Genomic DNA, 15,235 nt, shown 5'->3' on the forward strand with positions numbered 1-15,235 from the left:
GGCATTATTCCAACTCACACAAACAAGATGATTTTACACAAAATGGGTTCCACTGACGTTCCTAACACAACGATTATAGCGCTATCATTATTGACCCAGTATTACCAATTAGGAAACTAAAGCGTGGAGAAACAAAACAATTTGTCCAAGTTAATATAGCATGTAAGTGGGAAGGCCAACATTCCATTCCAGTTTGGCCCAGGGCCCGTGATGCAACTTTGCCTCCCGACTCTCTTTCTAAAAGCAGAAAGCAAGCCAGACATGCTGGTGCATGCCTGTAATCACAGCAACTGGGAAGCTGAGACAGGAATGTGACCAAGAATTGGACTCCAGCCTCAGCAGCATGGGGAGACCGTGCCTCACAAAGCTCAAACTGAAGCAAGTGACCCACATGAATGCCTGAGACTAACAATAAAGGTATTTCAGATCTAAAAAAGAATTTCCAAGAATTATAATGGTGGACTGGCAGAATTGACCAGTGCTTACCTACGTGTGGTATACCCTGAAGATTGGTAGTACGGTCCTTGTTACAAACCTCAGTAAAAAGGGTGTAACTGAGAAACAATATCTCACTTGCAATTTTGCTCTGCAAACGTGCTGATTCTGTTCATTTTAGTTGGCTTCGGTTTACTGGATAAGGAGTGAGTTTCGGGACAGGTTCCATGAGACAAATTGTGACAGAAGGCTACCATCTATGGTCTTCCTCCTCACCCCCTTTTCCACAGTCAGCTTCGGCATTCCCTATGAGTAAACACTGGAGAAAAAACATTGTAGGCATAAGGGGATGCCAAATAATCAATCTACCCGGGAAGTCGCTGGCACCAAAGCTCAGTCTCTATCGGTTCGGTGACAACAGTCCTCACTGGGCATTGTCCAGCATGGGAATGCATAATTGTCTCCTAGGGTGACTTCCTTGAAAATGAGTCCCGAATAGAGGATTCAGGGAAGAAACTGGCATGGATACGCGTGCACAAGTGCCTGCCTCCCTCTGTTACCCACTCCCGGTAAGAGTGACTGGCCCCTGAGTCCAGCTCTCTTCAAACCCGATGGAAACACCTCCTCCCCTTTGGATGTAGGAGAGGTCCAGGTGGACTCATCTATTTACCGCAACACTCCTCCAACCGAGAGTCTCCTTACCTGCCCGTGCTCCCTCTGACATCAGTGACGTGATCCTTGACCAGTAGGTTCCTGTCTGTGGCGGCGGTACACCTCACAGGTGCTCCTCTTCAGCTGTCCTTTACTGATTCCCATCTGCGGATAATGGAGGACTAGGAGACAGGAAATGGAATGGGTTCTAAACCTTAAAGATCCTCTGGTTTCTCTCCAGACCCTATCAATCTTTTGCCATTTATTAAGTTACAAGGGTTTTCTCAAGTCATATATAGAAACAAATTTATGCTTAAAGTTAAAACCATTTGGCAAAGTTAGTGTTATTTCTCAAGAATTTAATTTCTAAGTTATCATTCCACTCATGGTATCAATTTATTTTCAAAATTGGGTGTAATAGTCTTTCACGTTCTATCTGTCTATCATCTATCTATCTATCTATCTATTTATCTATCTATGTATCATCTATCTCTATCATTTTCTTAGTTGGAACATTTAAGGAAAGTATTAAGTCTTCGAGTTTCTTTGGCTGTTTTCCTCCCTAAGGGAGGAAAATTAGAGTGTTATGTTAACAAATATCTTTCTTTTTACTATGGTCTCATGGCTGTGACTGGATCTATTTTTTTTACCTGAAGAGAGAAGAGTTTTCTTTTTGGCAAAGGACATTGGCATAGTTGAGTAGGTTGTGGCAAGGGGCCATGTCTCCTAGCAATGAAACTTGTGTAATGCCATGAAGTGTGAAAAAGCATTTTTGATTGAAGCACAACATGGACACTCCCAAACAGCCTTAGGGCATAATTTTAATATAGTCATAGTTTTATATTGTAGCAATGTCTGCTCAAAAAATTATTTTCTCCATACTTAAATGAAAACTATAGCTTTCTACTCAAATCTTTCCTTTAACTATAGGCACATGAAAATTATGAAAACTTTCTAATGAAACCAATTGAGAAATCATCCTTCATTTTCTGGGTTATTTTTAAAATGAGTAATGACATTTTAAAATTCCCAAGTCAAAGGTCATATATTAATTATACGGAAAGGAAAGAATGAAAACAATGATATTAGGAATTTCCTCTGAGTCAGTAAACTTAAAACATTATAAACAACTAAAAGGCACAGTAAAAGAGAGTAGAGAAAATACAGCATGCTTGGGAAGTTTATTTCGATCTTAACTGAAAATAAGACTGTAACAGTACACACATGCACATATACACAGGAAATCCAAAAGCAATGTAAATTTCTTTGCACCAGAGTTAATGCAAGCAGATTGGTAAAACTGGCCCATCTCTTCTCCAAACATATGTTACACTTATTTACTAACCCTTTCAATCAACACTCTATAGCAGACACTTCAGCTCCACAGATTGCAAAGTTGGAAGCTATAACTTTTGTAATTCTCTCAGTAGGTGATACTAGATATGTAGTAAATATTTTATTACATACTAATTAATTAACCTAATCTTACATTTCACTAACAGATTCCATATCTAAAAGTGGTGAGAAAATGCACTCTCATCCTGAAGTCTCGAGGAATAAAATGATTTCTGGTCATCACTGCAGTTAACTTAGCAAGGTTAAACCAGGATTCCCCTCGCCATTCTTGTAAGTCCAGCACGTGGTTCGGTGTCTGTCTGTCACCCCAATTCCCTTAAGAAACCTTGATCACCCTAGGATACACATGACTGACGAGTCAAATATCTTCATATCTGCGTTCACGTGTTCTTGTCACCTTTATCCCATGTTGGTTCGTTATTTTGATAGCCAGGTACTAAAACCATCGAATCAGAAAAATAAATCCTCTGGCTTTCTACTGATAACATTCCAGTGCTGGCCACACATGCTCTCAGGACATCTTGTGTTTTTTTTATCCTCACTCCTCATTTCCTCATCTCCTTCTCTCTCCAATCTTGTGTTCTTGTTTGCTGTACACAAGTTTGATTCTCTTCATCCTCTGTCTACAGCGTGTTCACTTTTCCTGGCCCGTGTTTTCCTCTGTCAACTTCTCTAAAAAAAATCCAAATCTTGATCAATGTAAAGCCCCATCCAGTGTCAAAACTGCAGAATAATGGTAGCAAAAAATCAGGCAGATTTGTATTACATTACGGATTGCTAACAGTGGGAAATAACCTGGTTTTTTTTTTCTCAACTTAGATTCTGTTTGGCCAAAAATTGTCTATAAATGTTTGTTTCCTGCACTCTACAGCATCAAAGAAAGCAGTAATGTGGTGGGTTTCTATCATCCTGTCTTTGAATGGGAGGTGGCATCTTCTTACAGACGCCAGCACTGTGTGCATGCAGTGCATGGCCCAAGGTGGGGAGCCGGACCAAGCTTAAGTAGCCCTTATTTCCTAATCATTCTGAGAGAGAACAGAAATATTCCCAAAGCCAATGTAAACAGAGTCCTTCTAGAGAAACATTTTAACTGTTGACTGAGAAGACCAGTCAAGAAAGGAAGAAGAAAAAAATGAAAAGAGAAAGCAACTGCGATTGCCGCAGAGATGTGTAAACATGAGTGCCCACGCTATTCCCTGAGGCCAGAAGACACAGTTAAATGTCTCTGATGGTGACCTAGGTTCTTGACCAGTCCATGTAAATACTCACAGTTCTCCCTGCACTTCCTACACACTGGAATCCATTCATTCTGAAGATGACCCTAACCTCCACTTTAGAGAGAACCCATGAGTCATGAAAGAGGAACTCCTACAAATTCTGGACACCACACCTGAAGAGCCTCCCACACCCACATCCCTGCCTTCCTCTCCTAGGACAGAGTGAAGAGGAGCAGCCCCTCGGCGCTCTGGGTACAGCCCTCCTCAGGCATGGCCTGAGCTTCTGGTAACTTTTTCCCTACTTGCCTCAGTCTTGTTCTCAATGCTAACTCTTTCCTGTCACTACAAGATTACTCTCAAGTCTCACAAATTTCAACCAGTAAAAGACAATGAAAACGATGTTTTCCTGTGTCTTGAAGTGCTTTCCTCCACTAGATTAAGGTTTCAGATTAAACTCTTTGATTCGTTTCCGTTTTGTGCCGCATCAGATATTTGGATATGATCTCATCCTTCTATGGGTGGATATCCAGTTTTTCCAGAGTGATTTATTGAACTGACTCTTTTCCGGTGTCTGTATTTGACACCTTTGTAAAAAAAATAAAAACAAAAAAAAGAGTGGTGGCAAGATATAGGCGCAGGCAAGAACTCTCTGGAAAGAACTCAACACGGGAAATGACAACAAGAATTAACAAGTGAAATTACATTAAATATAAAACTTTCTACACAGCAAAGGGAACTATCAGTAAACGGCCTGACCTGGCTATGTCGCTCTTGAACACACACCCAAAGGGCTGGCCCTGTGTCCTACCAGATACATACTTGCACACCCACAACTGCTGTTGTCTTCTTAAACAATGCAGGGACTAGCCTAGATATCCACAAGCAGAGGAACAGATAGCAAAAAATGAAGCAAACACACACAATGGGACTGTGTTCATTGTAAAGAAAAATGAAGTCTTTCATGAAACTTGCAGGAGAGTGAGCAAGACTGGAAAGCGTTGCATGAAATCGCCCATCCTCAGAAAGACAGACATAGTGTGCTCTCTCTTTCATGCAGCCCATAGCTCACGCATGCGCGTCAGTGGCGGTAAAAGATGCAAAACAAGACCGTTATGGGGGAAGGACGCAGAAGACACGGGGGATTACATGGCGTGAAGGTGGGGAGGAGGCTCTGGGAGGAAGAACATGTACAGGAGGGAGATCTGACAGGAAGATGGAGGAGGAGACGGGGGCGGAGAATCAATAACAAAAAAATCATCTGAAGTGTCACAAAGAGACCCCAAAAAATGTGGATGCTAACTGCTGGCTTTCATTTGAAATGTGTTCCCAGTGGTTTGTCCTCCAAGTTCCAGGCCGAGCTGTCTTCTCCACATCACAGTCAAGGGTGCCTCCCTTTCTTTGAGCCGGGTGCACAAAAACATAATAATTTATGGAGCGTGATGCTGTTGGTCACCATGAAAAGCCTACTTCAATATACTCATTGGTTGATTCCTTACTTTAAATTCTGAAACGTGCCTAACTTAGATCTTCCAAGTAACCATCCTAACACTATCTCTAGCCCTTCCTGTCCAGGTGCCGTCCTCCTAGAGACCATGTCAGTAATTCAGTGTCTTTCATATGGGTGTGTTAAATATACATTAAACTAATAAATATGTACATAGTATATACTATGCATAGTATTTCCACAGAGGTTCTTGTCAGCTTACTGTGTTGCATCCCAATAAGCTCTAAGTGAGTTGAAAATGTCATGACCTGGAGGGCAAAATACGGGAAACATTTTTCAAATTAAAATAATCAATTAGCACTCACAGTATTGGGTCTCTCTGTGGCCTTTCAAATGAGGTTTTGTGACTCTGAGAAATAAAAAGCAAGTGTTGACAAGGATGTGAAGAAATCGGAGGCTTGTATCATTTAATGGAAACGCAACACCACGGTGCGTCAGCTGTGAAGTGACAAACTTGGATCCTGTGTGGGTTTGAGCTGGGTCCTCTGCACATCCCTTGTGGCTGTGTAGCGTGGCGTTCCTGTGGGACTCCTAACAGTGGGAGGGAGGCAGGGAGGAAGGCAGGGGTTCTTTGACTCTTTAGGCTGCACTTGGGGTTCCTTTCCTCCTGGTGGGGTGTGTCGTCCAGCCTTGATATAAGAGTTTGTGCCTTGTCTTATGTCATCTCGTTATGCCATGTTCCGTTGATGTCCCTTGGTGGCCTGCTCCTTTCCGAAGGGAAACGGGGGGTTGGGGGGGCTGTGGATATCGGGGAGAATCGAGGTAGAGGATCTGGGAGGAGTGGAGAAAGCAGAAACTAATGTTGGGATCTGATGTATGAAAGGAAGGAAAGAAGGAAGGAAGGAAGGAAGGAAGGAAGGAAGGAAGGAAGGAAGGAAGGAAGGAAGACCTATGCAAACTCCTCAGGAAATTAAAAAATACAGTCACCATACTATTTAATTAGCAGTTTCATTTCTGGTGTATGTTCAAAAGAACTGGATGTAGGTCCTCTAACAGGTTCATTCCGGCTTCATAGTATCATTTTCCATAACAGACAAAGGTGGAAGAAACCCAAATGCTTATTGATGGACGAATAAGTAAAGAAAACATGGTGTATCCATACAAATAGAATGCTGTTCCTCTTTCAAAGAGGAAAACTCTGGTACATGTTACTTCATTAATGGACCTTTAAAAACATTGTTCTAAGTGAAATAAAAACAATCATAAGAATACGGACACAACATGGTTCTACTTATGGAGTGCCTCACATGCTTAAATTCTGAGATTTGGAAAACATCCGAGGATTTCTAGGGACTTAGTGGGGGGTAGTTAATGGAAAGATACTGTTTAATGGACACACAGCTTCTGTTGTTCATGGAGAGTTCTAGAAATAGATAGGGGTGATGATTGCACAACAGTATGAATATGCTTAATACCAGTGACTTGTACTCTTAATGATTTACATGGAAATCGGTGATAAGTATTTTACCACAACTAAAGAAATTTTAAGTGAAGAATACCAATGCTATTCTGTGTCATTGGCAGAGCTTTCCTGTTTCACAGAGACACTTGGAATCCATTCTGTTGGTTTCCATTCTATCACCCTCAGGACTTGCTTAGCTTTCAGTGTAGAAGTATGCTACTTACACTCCCACAACAGGTTCCTGTTCTCCAGTACAATTTCTGAAAAGTATTCTGCATGAGAAACTTCTTTGCTATGCTTTGCCCAAAAACTTGTCACCAAGTATCCGCTTTCAAGTTCATATTGGTGTCTTCTGCTTTCATATCTGTCACTATGCAGTTTATTACAACACAATATAGGCCAGCGTTGTAAGCAGTGACTTCATTGCTGAAAACTTTTGGAGACAGTGGCCATGAGAGCAAGCCATGCCCTCTCTCTGAGATTGTACATTCCTTTGCTTTAGCAACAAATAAGAGCAGGTTTCACCACCCATTAATTTATACATCTCATACTATTGCAATGTTAAGCTACCTTCTTTGGTTAAATAAATAAAGGGAGGTAACCTACCTGACCAGGTGACAAAACTGGGCATTAAAAAAATCAGCATTTATTCTTTCATGTGTGTGCTCCTACACGAGCCATGCCTCCTATGTGCGTATTGGGAGACAACTTGAGGAAGTTATTTCTCTTCTTCAACCATATAGGCTCGAAGGACCAAACTTACGTCACGAGGCTTAGCAGCAATTGCCTTTCGCTCTAATTTATTTTTTATGCAACATCTAGGCATCTCTGTCACCTGAGCTTTTAGTGGGATTCAGAATTAGAAATTCGAAAGTCATTTTCCTCTCACGCATTTTCAAGGATTGCTATTCATTTCTAAACGTGTCTGCAGCAAAGGTTCAGTCACAAGTTTGGTCAGAACTCCAAGTTTTTCTAGAAAGGTTGTTATGTTTTTCTCTTGTAAATATTTGGAAGTTCTTGTCACATTAGAGACAAAAATAGCTAGGCTCAGAGGAATTTTATTATTGGATTTTCTCTAGTTCTAATAGACAACTCATTGACTTGAAACTACTTATTGATTATGTGTGCATATTTTTCTCTGCCAACTACTGTAGAGATATTTTTCTCTGCCAACTACTGTAGAGAAAATAAATAGTACACTGGCATGGATTTATTGTATGACTAGGTAGATGACCTCCATTCAAATTCAAGAATCTAATTTCTGCAATAAAAATAGCCTTCTAATCAGCTAAGGAAAAGTCAATACCAGCACTTTCATTGGATATCTTTGAACAAATAATTGGAATTTTCCAGCCTAATTTGGCTGTATAATGTATTTAGAGATTAGAAATATTCATTTTGAATCTTAATCAATTTGAAGAGGTCACAAAATATTGCAATAATTAAATAATTTGCCATGTTTTCTTCCAGTTCTGAGTCCTGTTTTGAAAATCTAACCAAAAAATGCAGAAGGTGGTGGCACATGCCTTTAATCTCAGCATTCAGGAAGCAGAGGCAGGTGGAGTTCTGAGTTTGAGGCCCGACTGGTTTACAGAGCAAGTTCCAGGACAGCCAGGGATACATAGAGAAACCCTGCCTAAAAAAAAAAGGAAGGAAAAAGGAAGGAGGAAGAAGGAAGGAAGGAGGAAGGAGGAAGGAAGAAGGAGGAAGGGAGGAAGGAGGAAGGAGGAAGGAGGAAGGAAGGAAGGAAGGAAGGAAGGAAGGAGGAAGGAGGAAGGAAGGAAAGAAAGAAGGCAGGCTATCAATAGCTACTCCTCTGTGTGCCAGGCCCAGAATCTGGGTTAAGCCTTGGGCAATCTCCATGAGATAGTAAGATAATTATCTACCCAGATATAGGTCTTCAAATCAACCAAAAGTACATCCCTGATTTTAACAAAAGCACCTCAACATTATAGTTTTTATTGACAACACAATATAGATCATGCTTAATGAGCATTGTTTATTCTCTGAAAGACAAGATTAATCCACTAATGGATACTTTGCTTGATTTGGGAACATAATTTTCTTAAGTGGTTGCCTGTAATAATGCATTTAGACACCCATATATTTATACTTTTGTCTCTCATATATATCAGAGAAATATAATTACAATATGTCACTTTGACCACACTTTCTATACAAGCTGATGCTGAAATATCTATCTTGAGAAATATTAGAGTGTTTTATTTATTCTAAACTTTGTGAATAGATTTCTCATCACCTCACTTGGCATCTTTGGGGAGAGTCCCTCAGATTTAGCCCTTTCTAAAAGTATAATTAATGATCTAATTGGCCTATTCAGTCCATGGTTTTTGTTTAATACATAAAACTGCACATTTTGCTGCTGAGCTTGTTTCTGTTTTGCTGGAGACAAACCAGAAGCTTTTTTTAAATATGTGCTTGTCAGGTGTGTGACACACTTAGTGTGAACCTTTTATGGTAACTGTACCCTTAGCTACATCTTAATCTCTTAGCTAGATCTTACTTTACTAATATTTACCTTATTCTATGTTTATGTAAAAACAATTTTTGTTCCTTCCAAGAAAATAGGTAGTCTAACATGAACAAAAACGCATTACAGAAGCAAACAACCAACACGCATCATGTGGCCCCCCCACGGTCCTAAGCTATTACGTCATGCTGTATATGTGGACGTATAAACAAATCCCAAATTCTCCAATAAAAGTTCACTCAACACATTTCTTGCCTTTGATGTGCTTTGTACTACATTCCCCATATTTTTACCTACTATTTCTATGAGGGAAGAGGCAAATTCTGCTTGTCCTGGCTTCTACTATCTAAGCAGACACTCTGGGGGGCTTGCACCTACTCCCTAGCAGTTATTAAAGGCCAATACCACCCACCCCAAACAAATTCATTGCCCCTTCCATGGGGAAGCTATGATTTGCAAATGCATTTACCTCATGTGTATCAGACTTCAGAGTCTAGCAGTCACGTTTTCATACTGGCTCACCCCAATTGGCGGTGTAAGAATACAGTAATCCAATAGATAGGGTAACCCTTTCTAAGACAGTAGTTTATCCTTTTCCTAGGCAGCCCCTGCCATTGTCCAAGGAGCTTATTAATAAAGCAACCGTGGTGACAGTAATGGAGGTCCTGCGTGCACTCAACAGCATGGACTTCCGCTGACTTTGCGATAGCTCATCCCGAGTGCCAAACTGAACATAAGCAGAGACCAGCAATAATCCTCTAGCACAGCGCCATTCTCCGGGGTGATCAGCGACCTACATTGGAGCACTTTAGTCAGGGAAAGAGCACAAATCTGGCCCTGTAGGAATAGATACAAGTTCCAGGTATGGAGTTGCTTTTCATGCACAGGATGCTTCTGGGAAAGCTACAACCCATGACTTACTGGATGCTTTATCCGCTCTTGCGGTATTCCACACAGCGTCGCTTCTGACCTGGAGACTTTCTTCACAGCCTATGAAACGTAGCTTATCGTGTTTTGTGGAACTCACTGGTCTTTCTATGTTCCCTACCATCCCGAAGCAGCTGTCCGGAGATAATAGCAGTTGGCCCTGTAAAGAAACACAGCATCAACGATATGAAAATAACCTAGATGTCTGTGGAAGAGAGTTCTCCAGAAGACTGTAACTGTTTTGAGTAAGTGACCAATACACGGCATCATTTCTCATGCAGCTAGGATTCACAGGTTCAGGAGTCAAGGCGTGGAAATGGGAATAGCACCACTCAGTCATCTCTTATTGACTCACTCCGAAAACTTTTTCTCTGACGGCCTAGAACTTTGAGTTCCAAGAGTAGACTGCTTCTGCCAGGGGACACAACGAGCATTCCACTGAACTGGAAGCTGGCTTCCCCTTTGCCCCTTTGGGCTCCTGATGCCTCTGAGTCAGCAGGGTCAAGAAAGGCTTTACAGCATTAGGATGTGTGGTTGATCCAGTCTACGGGGGTGGGGGATATTGGACGGCTTCTCCACGATAAAAGGAAAGTTAAGTGTGGAAAGTAAGGAATGTAAAGAGCAGGGGTTTCTCATGGGGTTCTCGTGTCCTGTGGTTCAGGACAAATAGGGAGCTACAACAACCCAGTCTGGGAACAACTATAAAGAAATCAGCTCCTCCAAGTAAAGAGCCGAGACTGTGGAGGTGATTGCTGGGGAGCGGGGGCTGTGGAAGGGGTAGTGGAATGGTAAGTAGCTAGACATATCAGTGAGGGCCACGTGATCAGTTACCGACCTGAGGGATGTAATTGTCATCAACTGTTCTATTCTACTGTGTTAGGAATGCATTTTTGGGGGGACAGCCAGGAGGGCTCAGCAGGTAAAGGCCCTTGCTTATAAGTCCGACAACCTGAGTTCAATCACTAGAAACTACATGATAAAAGGGGAAAACTGACTCTCGAAAGTTGTCCTCTGACCACACACACACACACACACACACACACACACACACACACACACACCACAGGCACTGTAGTGTGTATCCCCCCACCACATAGACAGATACCCCTAAATAAATATAAAACAAACTTAAAGAATGTTTTTATATGTATACATATACTAAATAGTGGTTTGTGCTTTCTTTCCTCTATCTTTTGACCATGTAATACAATACAATAGTAGTTAAGTGTCATAAATCTGTATTATTTATTGAAGTCATGGGATACTAAAGACATGAGAATTCCTCAAGCGGCTTTGCCATCTGTTCCTGGGGAAAGAGCAGTGCATTTACAGTTGTATACAGGATAGTTATATCAGAATTAGGGTTCTTCTTGTCTTCATTTGAACACTAAACGTGGCATAAGTTCTGTGACTGGTTACCAAGATGACACGTGGTGAAATTGTAATGGTTAAAAAATTGGTTGAACTCAGCATCCACTGTGGCATGGCTCTGTGAGTCTGTGATGGTATTTTCTGGAAGGATTAATTAAGTAGGAAAGACCCTTTCCCAGAGCGGACAGTGCGGCTGCCAGCCCAGACGCAAAGATGTCCAAGGAACTGCTTTTGCCTACTGGCCTTGGCTCCTTGTCGGTAAGTCCATCTCCCCCGGCTCCTTGTCGGTAAGTCCATCTCCCCCCCCCCCCACCGTTGACAGTGTCGCTACCATCCCTTACTAATGTCTAAGCCCACCTTCTTTGGTCTTTTAGCATGAGCAGCGGACCAGCGGTTCTCCAAAACTTAATATTTTATATATAAAGCAAAAGGAACCCTTTATACAGGATTTGTGAGCAATTAAGACCTTTAGTTCCAAGTTCCAAGGACAGTGTGATGTCCAGCACGCTAGCCTCCAAGAAGTTCTATCTGAGAAAAGTTCCTGAATTTACTTGCTAATTCGTTTTTGACTATCGATAAAGCAACTTGAGACAAAAAAAAATGTGGCTATAAAGGCTTAAAGAGAGTGGATAGGAGAAAGCATGAAGGCCAGGGCTTCTATTCAAAAGTCTGGCGAATGAAAAGTAACAGAAAATGCCTCGTGAAGAGCAAGCAGGTGCCACAGTGTCTTAGAGGAACGAGAAAAGGACCGGTAAGAGAGGAAGAAGAAGTAGGGGTAAAAATAAGATGAGTGTCAGCCTAAGATTTCCACGGCAGAAGACGGCAGATCCAAGACTCGGCACATGCTAGCGTGGAAAGGGGTAGGGTAGGGTTGAGCGCGGCACTTGCAGTGAAAGCTGCACCTATGGGCGTGACCTCATCAGCAGAGAAGGAAGACCACATAGCGGGAAGATGATGAGTCCACGGAAAGACATAAACGGGCGGTGGAAACTACAGGTCTTCTACAACATAGGATCTCTACCACCTCAAGAAATTCAGTAAGAGTTACTAGGGAATAAGTTCTGCAAGTTGAAAGAGTAAAGCGAGGAAACGTGTCTAAATGACTGTGAAGCCGAGGTCTTCAAACAAGAACACTCTCCTATGAAGAAATATGAGCGCAAGGAAAGCGCTGTCCACGGGGTTCTCTCAGGAGATCCCAGAGCGCATCTTGGGAGCACATAGTCCTCGTTTTTAAGTCACATTCTGGCTCGCAACACACTGCTCTTCAGTTCCAACAAAGCTGCTTCATCTGGTGCTTACCTAGGGGGGAAAACAGATTTATCTTTGTCCTTTAAACTGACAATATTCATTTTTTGTTTTTTGTTTTTGTTTTTTGGCTTCTGGTACCCAACTCCCTTTTTACTTCTTGTTGGTGTCCTGAGCCCATTTGCTGGAATTTCCCATAAGTAAGTTTTCCTGGGAAAAGAATTCCTAGCTCTTCCCTTGTATGCGGCGTCATAGCAAATGAACTAGAAAACTGGTTACTTTCCGTTTCTGCCTCCTAGCACAACTAACCAAAAGAATAATTCCTCAATGTCCCTGGTGAAAAACACCGGCCGTGCTGGGCCTACCAAGAGGTAGCACATCAGTACCATAGGTGACAATCCCTGCAGAGGGTTTCATGTGAAGCATCTGCTGCAACGCTCGCCGTGACCTTTCCACCTGACACACCGACTCAGAGAGCCATCTCCACGCACAGAGCGGGTCTGGCACGGCACCGCACGTCTTCACCAGATACTGGGAGCAGCTTAACTGCTCTGAAAAATCGCGATACCTGCAAGCCGCATGTGGACTGCTACAGAACCACTAAAGCTATCTCACAAGAAAATATAAAATAGCATTTGAAATATTCACTGGTGCATTGCTAGTCTCGAATAGTTTCGTTAATATGTGACCCCAAGATATCTACTCATTTTTTTATCCTTGAAGAAAAAAAATGGGTAAAAGTATCATGAGCTGTGTAGATTAAGTGGTTTATTTGTGTTTTTTATTTATTTTTAAAATTTTCAGAATTAATATATATGTAGTCTTTTTAATTAATTTTAACACCCTAGTAATATTGTTATGAATACAGAAATATGACATCCCAGGGTCTATTATCTTTCATGTTTTCTTGACAAGTTGTGTTTCTAGACCATTCTGAAAGAATAAACTCACGACTCAAACAAATGGAAAGTTAAATTAGTCAAATATCTCTAGCAGTTTATTTGATTAGTTGGTATAAACATTTCACAACAAACTATTGATTAAAATGAGCTTTATTCTCGCTTCTGGTTTTGTGGTTCAGAAGCTCAGACGTGAATAGGAATTCTCCTATTTGATCACTCCTTGATTGCACAGCAACACAAATGACCTATGCCTTAGTAATCGTGTGGCTATGGGTAGGAGGCAGACACAGAAATCAATGTAATATAAAATGACATCTATCTTTGACTGGAAACAATGTTCAGTGAGTTGTATTTTCTGTAGATCTCTGAGAATCTAATTGATTAGTTTTCCTTATTATAGATCATATATCTGGTGTAGGCATGCAATCAAGAGTGCTCACATGAGATTATTGTACATTAAAATCTGTTGCAATAACTGACATTGGAGAATTAAATAACATATAATATAAATGGTCATCTAGTGTGAATCAGAATATATTACCAAATATTTTAAGTCAATAAGAACATTATGTGTTGCTCAATATATGTATATAATGCATATCCATATGCATTCATTTTTTATAAAAATAATAGTTATTTGAGATAGGAAAATACATTTCAGAAAAGCTCAAGCATATTTCTAAATGCTTGGGAGCTACAAAATCATTATGAAAATATAGACCAATATATGTATTTCCCAAGTACAATGCTAAAGAAAACAGTCACAGGCTGGAGAGATTTTTCAGTGGTGAAAGGCTGACCTAGCATTTGTGAGGCCCTTCTTTCAATCCCCAGCACCTAAGAAAATGTCATGCATTTAGGATATCCATGGTAAAAATGAAGTGTACAATGACTTTCATAGAAGAAAAGAAAACATTCGTACCAGACTGAGAATAAAAGAATAACTTTGTAAAAAGTTATGCTGTTGTATTTTGTAAGCCATGCTATTAAATTATTAAGAATCAGCTCCCTAGTAAGGGCAAGGAGCAGAACACCACTCTCTCAATCTCTCTCTCTCTCTCTCTCTCTCTCTCTCTCTCTCTCTCTCTCTCTCTCTCTCTGTCTCTCTCTCTCACACACACACACACACACACACTCACGCTCAAATTCACACATGCACACCTCTTACACTCACGTCTTTTTCTCTTTTTTTTTCTTTTTTTTAAATTTCGTCTTCTCTCGTACATCCTGGCTGCATTTTCCCCTCCCTCCTCTCCTCCCAGCGCCTCCCCCCCCCCACCTCTTGTCCTCTCCCCCAAATCTACTCCTCCTCCATTTCCCTTCAGAAAAGAGCAGGCCTCCCAGAGACAGCAACCAAACACGGCACATCATGTTGCAATAACACTAGGTGTGTCCCCTCATATGAAGGCTGGATTAGGTGGCCCGCTAGGAGGTAAAGGGTCCCCAAAGCAGGCAAAAGAGGCAGAGAGAGCCCTGACTCCCACGGTTAATAGTCCCATAGGAACACCAAGCCACGAAACCGTGACACTGGCAGAGGACCTAGGTCGGACCTACACAGGGTCCCTGATCGTCAGTTCTGGCTCCATGAGCTCCTATGAGCCCTGGCTTGTTGATTCCGTGGACCATTTTCTTGTGGTGACCCTTGACCCCTCTGTTTTCCACAGTCCTCTTCCACCAAATTCCCCGAGCTCTGCCCAATGTTTGACTGTGGGTCTCTGTGTCTGCTCCCATCAG

At 41.5% G+C, this 15,235-nt stretch overlaps 1 long non-coding RNA gene across 1 annotated transcript; it reads right to left on the reverse strand.

Annotated features, from left to right (window-relative positions):
* Positions 1–579: 579 nt before the first annotated feature.
* Positions 580–6,899, reverse strand: LOC121144254. Its single transcript, XR_005881570.1, has 3 exons — positions 6,790–6,899; positions 1,138–1,268; positions 580–754 (listed from the first exon to the last, which is right to left on the reverse strand). It is a non-coding gene; the product is annotated as an uncharacterized LOC121144254 (long non-coding RNA).
* Positions 6,900–15,235: the final 8,336 nt, after the last annotated feature.

This window comes from Mesocricetus auratus, unplaced genomic scaffold, assembly GCF_017639785.1.
Source record: "Mesocricetus auratus isolate SY011 unplaced genomic scaffold, BCM_Maur_2.0 Super-Scaffold_100015, whole genome shotgun sequence".
Classification (NCBI taxonomy): Eukaryota; Metazoa; Chordata; class Mammalia; order Rodentia; family Cricetidae; genus Mesocricetus; species Mesocricetus auratus.